Below are 13,535 nucleotides of genomic sequence, written 5' to 3' on the forward strand. Positions count from 1 at the left end.
AGAAATTCAACCTGTTTCCTGTCTCTTTCATCTTCATCTCTTCTCCCTGGTCAGACATCAAGGCCTTCACTTCTACATTCAGCCTCTGCCTGGCTTAGGCCTCCTCATTAAATCAGTGCCACACGACAGCCCCTCTCTTTCAGAAGCTCATGCCGTGCCTTCCTCAAAACCCTCAAAGCCCATGGCAGGGCTCATAACGCAAACGTCTTCAGGCCCAAGGGACCTGGGCCCAGTGATGTCATATTTTTAGGTTTTCCTAGAAAAGCCAGATACTTGAATTTTTTGTAACTCTCTTGATTTATAGATGTTAGCTGCTAATTAAGAAAAAACAAACAAGCAAGCCAAAACCCAAAAGACAGACAAACAAAAACACCCTGCAGGGATCCCGGAAGTTGATGCTGTGCTCTGGGTTGCATGCCGCTTGCTAGGGGTGTCGCCTTAGAGATCTGGATGGGCTGGGCTTGAGAAAGGATCAACATGCCTTTGGCTAGAGATTTACTGCATCCTTCCTTGGAAGAGGAGAAGAAAAAACAAAATGAAACGGCTGGTTCAAAGTCCAAGTTCTTACCTTATGGATGAAAAATGTCCAGGTTGCTGCAAGATTACCACGGTTTTCAGCCATGCTCAGACGGTGGTGCTTTGTGTAGGTTGTTCAACAGTGTTGTGCCAGCCGACAGGAGGAAAGGCCAGACTCACAGTAGGGTGTTCATGCAGAAGAAAGCACCGCCAATGATCCACACAGCTGCCTGGATTTGTGTTCTGTCACAGAAAGACTTATCAGTTCAATAATTCTAGTTAATATACCAAGATAATATAATTATGTTTAATTTTTAAGGTATACACAACACTCTCCTATTTTGGTGTCAGTTTTTCAAAAAAGTTTTGATTATGAGAAAAACAAAAACAAACAAAAAAACCCCTGCATGGGCCAAACAGAATACATCTCTGCACCAGACTGACACGCAGTTCATCATTTTGCGACTTCTGTGCTCCCAGAATAGAGTCCAAAATGTCCTGGGGCACCTTCCCTGGGGAGGAGGCACCTGAGCTGAGCTCTGAGGGTAGATAGAAGTCACCCAGGTGAGCACGGGGTGCTCCAGGCAGAGGAATGAGCTGTTAACATTCCAGGAGGTGCTTCTTAATTTTTGTATCCTGAATTCCATCAGTTCCAAGATGCACATGGTTTTACCGTGAGCATCTCTGAACTCAGGATGTCTTACAGTCAACCACGTGTTGTAGTTTAAATGGCAGCACGTTTTCTTTCTTTGTGGTACGTAAAACAGCGGTGGTCTTACAATCTAGGGCATCTTAGATTTGATGCGATATGGTGAGTTGTTTTCTTTTTTAAATGAAACAAGGTCCTCCTATATATTCTGCTCTGGGGCAGGCAGCTTCTGCGAATACGGATGGAATACAGCCAAAGGGATGGGTTACAAAAGATCATGGCTTCCGTCTTGCTAGTTCTTTTTCTCTGGCTGGCATTCTTCCTGGGCCACAGGAACCCCTGGTCTGTGAGTCAACTTTAGGGAGCCCAGATGTGTGCGCAGCCCTGATGGTGGCCCTGTGGTGCCTCAGAGGCCACCATGAGCCTCAGTGGCATAGATGAGCTAGATGCTGGTCTGGGCTAGATGCTGGCTGCAGCCAAGGCGGTGCTGCCACCTGGACCCCAGACCATAGCCAGCCACAGAGTGCCCGCTGCATCAGATGGGAAAGGGCCATGGGGCTGGAGGGGCTTATGTTCTGGGTGCACAGAACCAGGGGGTACAGCCACAGTGGGGCCCCCAGGCTTGGGAGGGAAGGAGGGAGGCGGGTGCCTGGCCAGGCTCAGCCCAGGCTGCTGGCTTGAGGCCGTGTCTTTACACAGACACTTCTGCCAGCGTGGCTGATGTGTCCCCTTTAGGGGCAACTGTGCCATTGAACCCATGGGTGGTCCATTAGGACAGTTCAGGGCTGGCAGAATGAAAAACAAAACCACATCAACCACTGGTTTCAATGTCATCATAAGTGGAATGGCAGTACAATGCTTGTCTCTTCTCTACTTTTCAAATTGATTATGAGAATAGATGATTTTCTCTTGGATAAAAAGAACCCATTAATATTCTTTCATACTCAAATTCTATATAGAAGAAGCCCCATTTACAAAACCCATGTGAGAACAAGATGATTTCACTTTAGAAAAATGACTAACTACCCGGTCCTTTAAAACACAGAATCTAAAGCCTTGGCAGATCATAACGCTTTAGCAGACGTGTGCCAGATAATAGAGGAGCTTAAAACTAAACATTGGCTTGGCCGTTTATCTCAGAGAAATGAAAACTTACGTCCACAAAGAAACCTGTAGGCGAATGTTCAAAGCAGTTTTAATAGCCCCAAACTGGAAGCAGCTCAAATGTCCTTCAATGGGCTAAACAAAATCTAGGACATCCTTACAATAGAATACTACTCAGCAATACAAGAGATCAAACTATTGATACATGCAACCGCCTGCATGGATCTCAGGAGAGCGATGCATAGTGAAGAAAGCCAGTCTCAAAAGGTTGCATGCTCTGTCAGTCACTTATATAACATTCTCAGAATGATGAAATTAGTGAGATGGAGAACAGATTAGAGGTTGTCAGGGGACAGGGGTGTGGGGACCTGTGATTATGAAGGGAACCCCTGAGTCCACGAGGAAGTCCCTATGTGGGGATGGATCTGGTCTGTGCCTTGATTTCGATGGTGGTGACACCAATCTGTCCCTGGGATAAAATTACATAGAAACACACACAAAAATGAACACATGTAAAAAACTGGTGAGAATGGAATAATGTGGGGGGTCTAGTTCACAGTAGTATACCCAGGTTGGTCTCCTTTAGATGTTGGACTACTGCTCTATAAGATGTCACCACTGGGGGACGCTGGGTGAAGGGTCCACAAATCCTCTGTACTATTTTTGCGCCTTCCTGTGAGTCTATAATGATTTCCAAATAAAAAGTTTTAAAAACGTCTAAACATTAGGAGTTACTGCCGACGAATATAAATCAAGAAAGAAGACTTCACACTGGTTGCTGGTGTTCATTTTACTCACTCCTGACTCACTAAGTGCTGTTCAGAGGCAGGAGTCCAAGTGCAGAATGTCACTTAGTTTATATACTTGTGAATCTGACTCGTCTGATCCCCCTAGAATTCATTCTTGTCTAGGACACCAAGGACCTTCAAACAACACACCACGGAAGGCAATTCAGGGTGGCGGGTGGCGTGAATAGCCCTTCTTAAAACGTCTAAATGGTATCAGAGTCCGATCTTTATTTTTCAGAGTCCCACTAAGAAATTCACTGGAGGCCAAAAATACGTTCATAGCTGGGCAGGGGAGTGGGGGGCACAGAACAATTAAAAAACAGCTAACATTTCCTGAGCCCCTGCCATGTGCCCTTTTCCCAAATAAGGTCACATTCACAGGTTCTAGGGATTTGATGTGGGCTTATCCTTGAGGGGCCACCGTTCAGCCCTCCACACCCAGGGAGACTCGGCTAGCAAGTGGCAGGGCTGGGACATGAACTTAGGCTGGTCTGATGATCTGGAAGCTGGGGCGGGCGGGGTGTCCTGGCCACCTAGTAACTTCCAGTGCTGAGCCCAGCAGGGCCACGTCCACGGTGAGCTCTCAGTGACTATGTGTTCAGTGATGGAAAGAACAAATGAATGAGTGAATGAATGAAGGGGGGAGGAAGGGAAGAACTCCCGCTTCCAAAGCGTGAGGGTCCTTTTCCTTCTAGTTTCACTGTCCAGCAGGAAAAGGTCAGGCTGCAGCTTGTCAACTGAAATGAGAAGTGTCTTTGTCCCTAGGCTCTCAGTCCCCTTTGACCCCGCGGTCATCATTTTGTTGGGGACCAGAGGTCACTGACAGCGGAAGTACATTCCTCCTGTCTCTCTTCTCGCCTCCTGCCAGTGGCCATGGGTGCTTCTAACAGAGTGGCCCTTCCAGGTGTGGCCCCAGTGGCCGCTCTCCCCCCTCTCTGGGTGCGGTGGCCACTCGGGGGGCCATTCAGCTCTCCACTGCCGGCTTCAAAGGCGGCCCTTTCAAGGGCACAGACAGGGCTCAGTTGTCCTGTGAATAGTTATGAATTTGGGCGGGAACTCTAGAGAATCGCAAGCAGCTCCGATTCTCGTGCTTAGGGCCACTCAATCCCCCCGGCTTTGAAGCCCCAGCTGGGGATCTGTGCCGCTTCCAGCGGGGCAGAATTCAAGGAACGAAGACAGATGGCTGAGTCGTTAGTGGAGGGTGAGGGACATCACCCTCAGGCTGAGGATCCAGAGCTCAGGTGGGTTTCTGTGTCCCCTTGAGGAGCTCGGAGCCTCTGGAAGAATAATCCCAGGAGCCGTGGCCTCGATGGCACCTCTGAGGGTCACGGATCCACAGGCCCGTGCTGGCCAGTGGGTGGCACCCTTGTGTGAGAGCATTTGGCCAGTTCAGGGAGAGCTCAGAGGGCCAGAGGAAGATGCTAGAATGCAGGCTGGGACAGGCTATGAAGGACCTTGCTTTTCATGCCAAGGGGTTTGGACCTCATCCTGTGCTTGAGGGGAGGGCCAGGAGCTGTCAGTCAAGTAAGGTGTCCCTTGATCTGAGGGAAGTCTGGCTTCCTATCTAGTGGATGTCATTGACTGGTGGTTTTGAAACATGGCGGCAGATTGTCTGACACTTGTCCTCTGCAGGAGGGGTCTGTGTCTATGTCCACAGGCTCCATGTCCTTCCTCTTGAATCTCTGAGGGCTTGGGACTACTTTGACCGATGGAGTACAGCAGAGGTGATTCTGTATGACTTCTGAGGTTAGGTGATAAAAGAGAGAGAGTGAGCGGCCATGTAAAATGTTCAACTACCCTGAGGCCACCATGCTGTGAGGAAGCCCAATCCACATGGAGAAACCAGTGTAGATGCTTGGGGTTGTCAGTTCCAGCTGAGCCCAGCCTTTGAGTCATCCCAGCCCAGGCACCAGATGATTCCAGCCCAGACATTCCAGTCTCCCAGCTGGAGCTCCAGACATCATGGAGCAGAGACAAATCATCCACACTGTGCCTTGTCTGAATTCTTGACCCACAGAAGAGTTAAATGGTGGTTGTTTGATGCCACTGAGCATGGGGTAGTTTGTTCCACAGCAATAGATAACTGGAACATTATCGATAATCTGAGGAAGCCAGGGATCTTAACCTCAGATGCTTTTACTAGGGCAAGGCATGCAGTTAAAATGTGAGAATAGGGCTTAGTGATGGGACTGAGGCAAACACACTGTGTCTTGCAAACAGAATGCCAACGTGATGGCCTTGGGTGAGCCCTGTGTGACATCTGGGTTAAACTAGTGACATCTTCGTAACTGTGAATGGAGAGTTTTGGGAATGCCCCAAACTCCAACCAATGTCATCTGGGGGCAATCTCAGGGAGGCCTAACTATTGGATGGGACTGTAGTTCTTGAAGCAGAAGCCTCATCTACTGTGTTGTGTCCATTGAGATAAATAACCTGGTGATCACCACAGCCCAGAGGATAGGAAAGGGCTGCCCCAGAAGCCATCTCACAGTCCCCCAGCTTTGCCCATCAGGGAGAATGGGTCCTCACCTCCCCTGCCTCTGGCTCCAGTCTCACCCACAAACACCTTTCCATGACGGTGCCCTGGTCCTGCCACCTCTGCCCCAGGTCGTTCACCAGCTTACCTCTCACCTTGGTCTCCAGGCCTCCTGATGTATCCCTAGTATCTAGCACAGTGTCTGCACATAATAATTGCACAGTAAGGACTTGGTGCATGAGTAGGTGGCTTAAAACAACAGAGTATTATTGTCTCGAAGTTCTGGAGTCTGGAAGTCTGAAATCAAGGTGGCAGGACCACCTCCCTCTAACGGCTCTATGGGAGAATCCTTCCTTGCCTCTTCTGGCCTCTGGTAGTTACCGGCCATCTTTGACGTTCCTTGGCTGGTAGATGCATCACTCCAGTCTTGCCTACTTTGCTACATGGCTGTCCTCTCCCTCTGTGTCTTCACATCATTTTCCCTTGTGTATGCCCATCTCTGTGTCCAATTTCCCCTTCTCATAAGGGGAAGATGATAAGGACACCAGTCATACTGGACTGGAGCCCACCCTAATGACTCCATCTTAACTAAATACATCAGAAATGACCCTATTTTCAAACAAGGTCAAATTCCGAGGTACTGGGGGTTAGGACTTTGACATATCTTTATGGGGACACAATTCAACCCATAACAGCTCAGGCAACCTCTGAAATAAGGATCTGCTCCTGGGATGCTGATAAATCAGAATGACCATCATTAAAAACTCTACAAATGGACTTCCCTTGTGGCGCAGTGGTTAAGAATCCGCCTGCCAATGCAGGGGACACGGGTTTGATCCCTGGTCCGGGAGGATCCCACATGCCGTGGAGCAACTAAGCCCGTGCGCCACAACTACTGAGCTTGCGCTCTTAGGAGCCCGTGAGCCACAACTACTGAAGCCTGTGCGCCTAGAGCCTGTGCTCCACAATAAAAAAAAAAAAGCCACCGCAGTGAGAAGCCCGCGCACCGCAATGAAGAGTAGCCCCTGCTCACCGCAACAAGAGAAAGCCCATGCGCAGCAACGAAGACCCAACGCCGCCAAAGATAAATAAATAAAATAATTAAAAATTTAAAAAAAAACCTCTACAAATAACAAATGCTGGAGAAGGTGTGGAGAGAAGAGAACCCTCCTACACTGTTGGTGGGAATATAAGTTGGTGCAGCCACTATGGAAAACAGTATAGAGGTTCCTCAGAAAACTAAAAATAGACTTACCATATGACCCAACAATCCCACTCCTGAGCTTATATCCGGACAAAACTCTAATTCAAAAAGATACATGCACCCCTATGTTCACAGCAGCACTATTCACAATAGCCAAGTCATGGAAACAACCTAAATGTCCATCAGCAGATGAACGGATGAAGATGTGGTGCATATATACAATGGAATACTACTCAGCCATAAAGAATAACGAAATAATGCCATTTGCAGCAACATGTATGCAACTAGAGATGATCATACTAAGCGAAGTAAGTTAGAAAGAGAAAGACAAATACCATACGGTATCACTTATGTGTGGAATCTAAAATATGGCACAAATGAACCTAACTATGAAACAGAAACAGACTCACAGACATAGAGAATAGACTTGTGGTTACCAAGGAGGAGGTGGGTAGGGGAGGAAGGACTGGGAGTTTGGGGTCAGCAGATGCAAACTATCATATATAGAGAATGGATAAACAACAAGGTCCTACTGTATAGCACAGGGAACTATATTCAATATCCTGTGATAAACCATAATGGAAAAGAATATAAAAAAGAATGTGTGCATGTGTTAACGAGTCACTTTTGCTGTACAGCAGAAATTAACACAACATTGTAAATCAACTATACTTCAATAAAGAATAAATTTTAAAAAGAACCTCTGAGCCAGCAGGAAGGGGAGTGGAGAACCAAGACTGGGGGGATTCACCAAGTTACCAGTGGCGCACCCACGCTACTCCCCCGGGGGGGCCTCTGGGGATCCCAATGCATCAGCTACATCGTGAGCTTACCACCCCATCCAAAGGCGATCCCCCTTTTAATATTTTTCTGCCGTCTCTTCATAGAGGAGCACTCACTACCCTGTCGTTATTTTTTTCACTGTAAGCTCCAGGAGGGGCAGCGTCCTTATATACCTCTTATTAGCGCTTATATCCCCGGCCCCCAACACAATGTCTCAATAAACATTGATTGAGTACATGGATGAATGAATGAATGAATGCATGAATGAATGAATGATGACTTGTTGGAGGGGTTAAAAGTTTCCAAAAGCTCCTTTGAACCACTCTGGAGGGGCAGAGACCAAAGTAGAGGGGACCAGGGAAGTGGCCGCAGCCACAGGCTGTCACATAGAAAGCATCCGATATTGACTTGAGGAGGTTTCAACCTAAAAGCAAATTGCCGCCTGAGCCTTCCAGGAGATAAGGTGTCTGTGTCCAGTGATAACAGCGCCCCTGGGAGCCAGGGAGGCGCTGGGCAGGGATTAGCACACACCCGGTCCCACAGACAGGCCAATGGGGGGTATATATAGAACAACACCAAAGCAGTGCCCCCAGCCCCTTCCTTTCTAACTGTGTGATGGTCAGATATGACCAAGCGAGGGTTGTTAACTCGCCCCTTTCCAGGCCTATCGTGCCTACTCTGAATGGGGCCAAGGTGACCAGGGACACTGTGACAGCAGAGTGGATGTGTGCCCTTGGCAATCCCTCTTGCAAGAAGCAGTCAGACCAGCTGGTTCCTGGCCAGTGAGCAGACACAGCAAACACTGTGTCTTTCCGTTCAAACCACATTATAAAAATCCACTTCAAGGATTCCCAAGTCCTTTAACAACCACCGTTCAGTGAGTGCTTCCGTGTCCCAGTGTCCACTCACAGCATCTCCATGAGGTAGGACAGCATTATCCCAACAATGCAGAAGAACTCAAGGTGCAGCAGGGGTGAAGTGTCTTGGCCAAGGTCATGCAACTGGTAAGCAGTGCTCAGGGCTGTCTGTGTCCAAAGCCTGTGTTCTAACCACACTATACTTCACCTCCAACTCTACTGGCCTGGGATTGTCTGTGGGGAATCTCAGACTGAGACTGCCTTAGGCCCAGCCTCCTGCTTGAGACAGAGACTCATGGACAGTGGGGAAGGAAAGTAACATTTTTTGAGAACCTGCATTATTAGTCCCATATTACAGTCAAGAAAATCGAGGCTCAGCGAGGTGGAGCAATCTGTCCAAGGTTTCATGATGGCAAAGCTGGGATAATAACATAGGTCAGTGGGTGCTGAAACCAGTGCTTTTTCTACCATCCCATGGCCCCTTCCAGAAAAAGACCTCCCTGCCCTTCCCCCACCCCCGTGCTTCCCCAGACAAATCCTTGTATGTCCCACAGGACTTCTTGTTTCAGTTACATGCTCTGCTTGCCTGTGGCCATAGGATGTGGCTGGTCCTCCCACCCAAGGCTGGGCTCTGTGGCGGTAAGAGGATGGACACTGCTGGGCTGGGCTGGCTGGGCAGCTTTTAGGGAGGGGAATAACCCCCATGCTGGCCAAGCCCAGCTGGAGAGACACCAGGTGACCACAGTCCTCAGGAACATTTCCTATAGGATCAAGGTAAGGCAGCTCTGCAGAAACCAATAAAGACTGACAACACCCTGGGGTGAGACCACCATCACCACCACCACCACAATCACCACCATCGCCACTGCCATCACCACCACCACCACCACCATCACCACCGCCATCACCATCACCACCACCGCCATCACCACCACCACCACCACCTGTCCACTACCACCATCACCACGACCATCACCAGCATCACCACCAGCATCACCACCACCACCACCACCACCTGACCACCATCACCACCAGCATCACCACCAGCATCACCACCACCACCACCACCACCACCATCACCACCAGCATCACTACCACCATCACCACCACAATCACTACCACCACCACCACCACCACCTGTCCACCACCACCATCACCACGACCATCACCAGCATCACCACCACCATCACTACCACCACCACCACCACCACCACCATCACTACCATCACTGCCACCACCACCACCATCACCACCACCACCACCACCACCTGTCCACCACCACCATCACCACGACCATCACCAGCATCACCACCACCACCACCACCACCATCACTACCATCACTGCCACCACCACCACCATCACCACCACCACCACCACCACCTGTCCACCATCACCATCACCACAACCACCACCATCACCACCACCACCATCGCCACCACCACCATTACCATCACCACCACCACCACCACCACCATCACCACCACCACCACCATCACCACCACTACCACCACCACCATCCTCATCGTCACCAGCACCATCACCACTCCACTGCAGTTATCAAAACCACCATTCCTATAGTAATGAGCAAACAGCAAAATTACCTGGATATGGAAAGAAGTGAATAGATCAAAAGAAAGGGCCTACCTGGAGGAATTAAAGCAAATATCTCCTGGGCTGGCAGTCCAGTGGTTAGGACTCAGCACTTCAGCACTTTCACTGCCATGGCCTGGGTTCAATCCCTGGTTGGGGAACTAAGATTCTGCAAGCTGTGCAACATGACCAAAAAGAAAAAATTAATAAATAAAAGCAACTATCTATCTATCTCCCTTCAAACATAATTAAGAAACGGGTGTGGGGAGCAGGGGAAACAAACTCTCATTTATCTTCTTAGTAAGATTTGAGAGGATACAGCCTCTGGAAAGCAAAGCTAAGCAGTCATGAAAAGGAATCTGAGAATCAGGAAAATATTCCTGGGGGTGAAAATTATGATGATCAGAAATTTAAAATGTCACGGAGGAAGTGACAGGAATTTGGGTCCTACAAAATATTGAATTGGGGAATTAAAGAGAAGTGCTCCCAAAACTCAGAGAAAAAGATTGAAGGAAGGACATGAATGGGAGAGAGCACAGGAAACATGGTGAAGACCCCCAGAGACCCATCATCCACCAGTTTATGTGCAGTGGAAGGAGAAGCAAGCATAAAAGAAAAGTTGGAACAGAAGCAGGAATCAAAGAGATAACAGAACGCTAATTCTCACCTGAAAAATACTTCACTTATCAAAGGTCAAAAACTATGGAAAAAAAAATGAGGGCAAATCAATCAGTGTCTGAATATACCCTGGTGAAGTTTTTAAATTTAAAGGATCCTGCCCATTAGCCATTGAAAAAATTTGGTTCTCAGAAAGGGGGGAAAACTAGGGTCGGTGTCAGACTGCTTCCTTAGAAAATAGCAATGTTTACAGAACATTGAAGGGAAAATATTATAGCCCAAGAATCCCATATTCAATCAAGCAATTTTTCAAATTCAAGGGCAACATAAAGTCACTTTCAGACATGCAGGAACTCAGAAAGTATCCTCTTTGTCTGAGTTGTATATTGATATTCTGTTTGACGTTTCACAAGCTGGCAGAGCTTTTATAATTAAAAACCAAGTTAAGTATACCATCTACATACTCTTCCTGAAACAAAATTACACGAGATATTCCATTTTTAATTCTGTCATTTAATGAGTATATAAAATAGAGGACACAAAAACTAGGAAAATATGGTGTAAAGCAAACGGCAGTCAGCAGTAAAATTGAAATTAAATCTAAATACTTGTTGATAATGTAATCTTGATGTTAAATGCAAATGTCAAATGTAATTCTTGAATAATGAGAAGAAAGGACTAAATAAGAGTACACTCAATTTCTTACCCTTCATAGATTAGAATCAACAAATCTGTTTCATTCTGGGCATTAATAGAGAAAAATAAGTTTGTGTGTCATGTTTGTGAATTTGATATCATGTACCTACTTAGCAAAGTGTGGATATAATGTGTAACTTCCAGATCACCAGAGAGACTGATCAGAATATTAAAAGACAGGAAAACAATTTAACTAAGTTAGATTCTCTAAAGAAAAACAGAGATTCAGATAAGGTTAAAAAACATTTGGGTCATTCTATTTATTTTAAATCAGCCCCTTATAAATAATAAACAGTATGACAGATCTAAAATCAAATGACATGGAAAGTTGAAAATAGAGATGGCTGACAAGATGTATCAGACTTCTCATATGCCTCACCTGTCTTCAGGTCACCCCAGTCACACCTCTGTGAGCTCCACCCAAATTCCTGTGGGCACAACCCGGCAGTGCAGCCTCATGCCCACGCTGTGCGCCTCTCACCTCCAGTCCTGGGATTTCCCTGTTGCTGCTGAGGTGTGAGATGCTCGAGGACCACTTGGTCCCCATGCAGGCAAAGCTGGAAAAGCAGGGAGCTGATACTCTATGGAGCAAACCCTCCACCAATGAGAGACCAGAGCTGGCAAATCATTCTCTTCCCTTCTTCCCCATGTGGTGTCCGGAGATGCAGTTGTGCTTACAACCTCTGGAAGACAATCCCACGAAGTCCATTGATCAACTGTGCTGGGTACCAGATGGTGACCAGCTTGGAAACCACCTTCCCATGACCTCACCCTCCTTCTTGACCTCACCTCCTTTGCCCCACTCCAGCTGGTCTCCTATTGCATTGCAAAGTAGTAAACTTTGACCTCAGCTCTGCTTTCTGAGGAACCAGGCTAAAACCTGAGGGAAATACAAGGAAAACCAACATCAATATCAGACAAAGTAGATTCAGGCAATGAGGAGTAAATGGTACAAAGTCATTCATGTTGAAAAATTCTACCCATCACAATGAGGAGCAGTAGAGTGTAGTTGTTAAGTGGTAGGCTCTGGAGCCAGAACTGCTTGGGTTCAAATTCCAGCTTTGCTACTTCTCTCCTGTGTGACCATGGTCAGTTACTTAACCTCTCTGTGCACCTTAATTTGTAAATTGAGACATTAATTAAACAATATATTAGAATATTGTGTGGCACATAGGAAGTGAAGATATATGAGTATGTAACATTTATGAATCTTTGTATGCCAAAGAACAAGCCCTTAAATATACAACACAAGAACTCTCAAAAATACAAGAATTTGGCAAAAATCACAATTTTCGTGAAAGACTTTAACAAAACTTTATTGGGGGTTGTCTAACAAAGTAGACAAAAAATATAGAGGATTTGAGTCATACAATTAACATGCTAAAAATTAATATTACATGCTTCCAATTCAAGGAGAAGAAAAAAAAATTTAAAGCACGTAAGAAGCAGAAATTAATAACAAAAAATACATAAGTTAATCAAAGTCCAAAGGAGGTTATTGGCAGCAACAAAGACAGAGGGAATGGATGAAAAATGTACAGGCACTCCTTTTTTTATTGCATGTGCTTTATTGTGTTTTGCAGATATTGTGTTTCTTCACAAATTGAACATTTGTGGCAACCCCGCATTTTCAGAGGATGGTTAGCATTTTCTAGCAATAAAGTATTTTTGAATTAAGGTATGTAGACTTTTTTAGACATAATGCTATTGCACACTTAATAGACTACAGTATAGAGTAAATATAACTTTTTAAAAAACATCTTTATTGGAGTATAATTGCTTTACAATGGTGTGTTAGTTTCTGCTTTATAACAAAGTGAATCAGCTATACATATACATATATCCCCATATCTCCTCTCTCTTGCGTCTCCCTCCCACCCTCCCTATTCCACCCCTCTAGGTGGTCACAAAGCACAGAGCTGACCTCCCTGTGCTATGCAGCTGCTTCCCACTGGCTATCTATTTTACATTTGGTAGTGTATATATGTCCATGCCACTCTCTCACTTCGTCCCAGCTTACCCTTCCCCCTCCCCATGTCCTCAAGTCCATTCTCTATGTCTGCATCTTTATTTCTCTCCTGCCCCTAGGTTCTTCAGTACCTTTTTTTGTTTATGCATAGGGAAAACAAAACACTCCAATGACTCACTTCATTGCCATATTCATTTTATTGCAATAGTCTAGAACTAAACCCACAATATCTCTGAAGTCTCTGTACTGTATGTATCAGTTAGCTGTTGCTGCATAACAACTAT

The 13,535-nt window shown here is 46.4% G+C and overlaps 1 pseudogene; it reads left to right on the top strand.

Moving 5' to 3' along the window:
• The first annotated feature begins 437 nt into the window (after positions 1–437).
• LOC132363418 (small ribosomal subunit protein eS27-like) lies at positions 438–733 on the top strand (annotated as a pseudogene).
• The last annotated feature ends 12,802 nt before the right edge of the window (positions 734–13,535 follow it).

This window comes from Balaenoptera ricei, chromosome 3 (genome assembly GCF_028023285.1).
Source record: "Balaenoptera ricei isolate mBalRic1 chromosome 3, mBalRic1.hap2, whole genome shotgun sequence".
Lineage (NCBI taxonomy): Eukaryota > Metazoa > Chordata > Mammalia > Artiodactyla > Balaenopteridae > Balaenoptera > Balaenoptera ricei.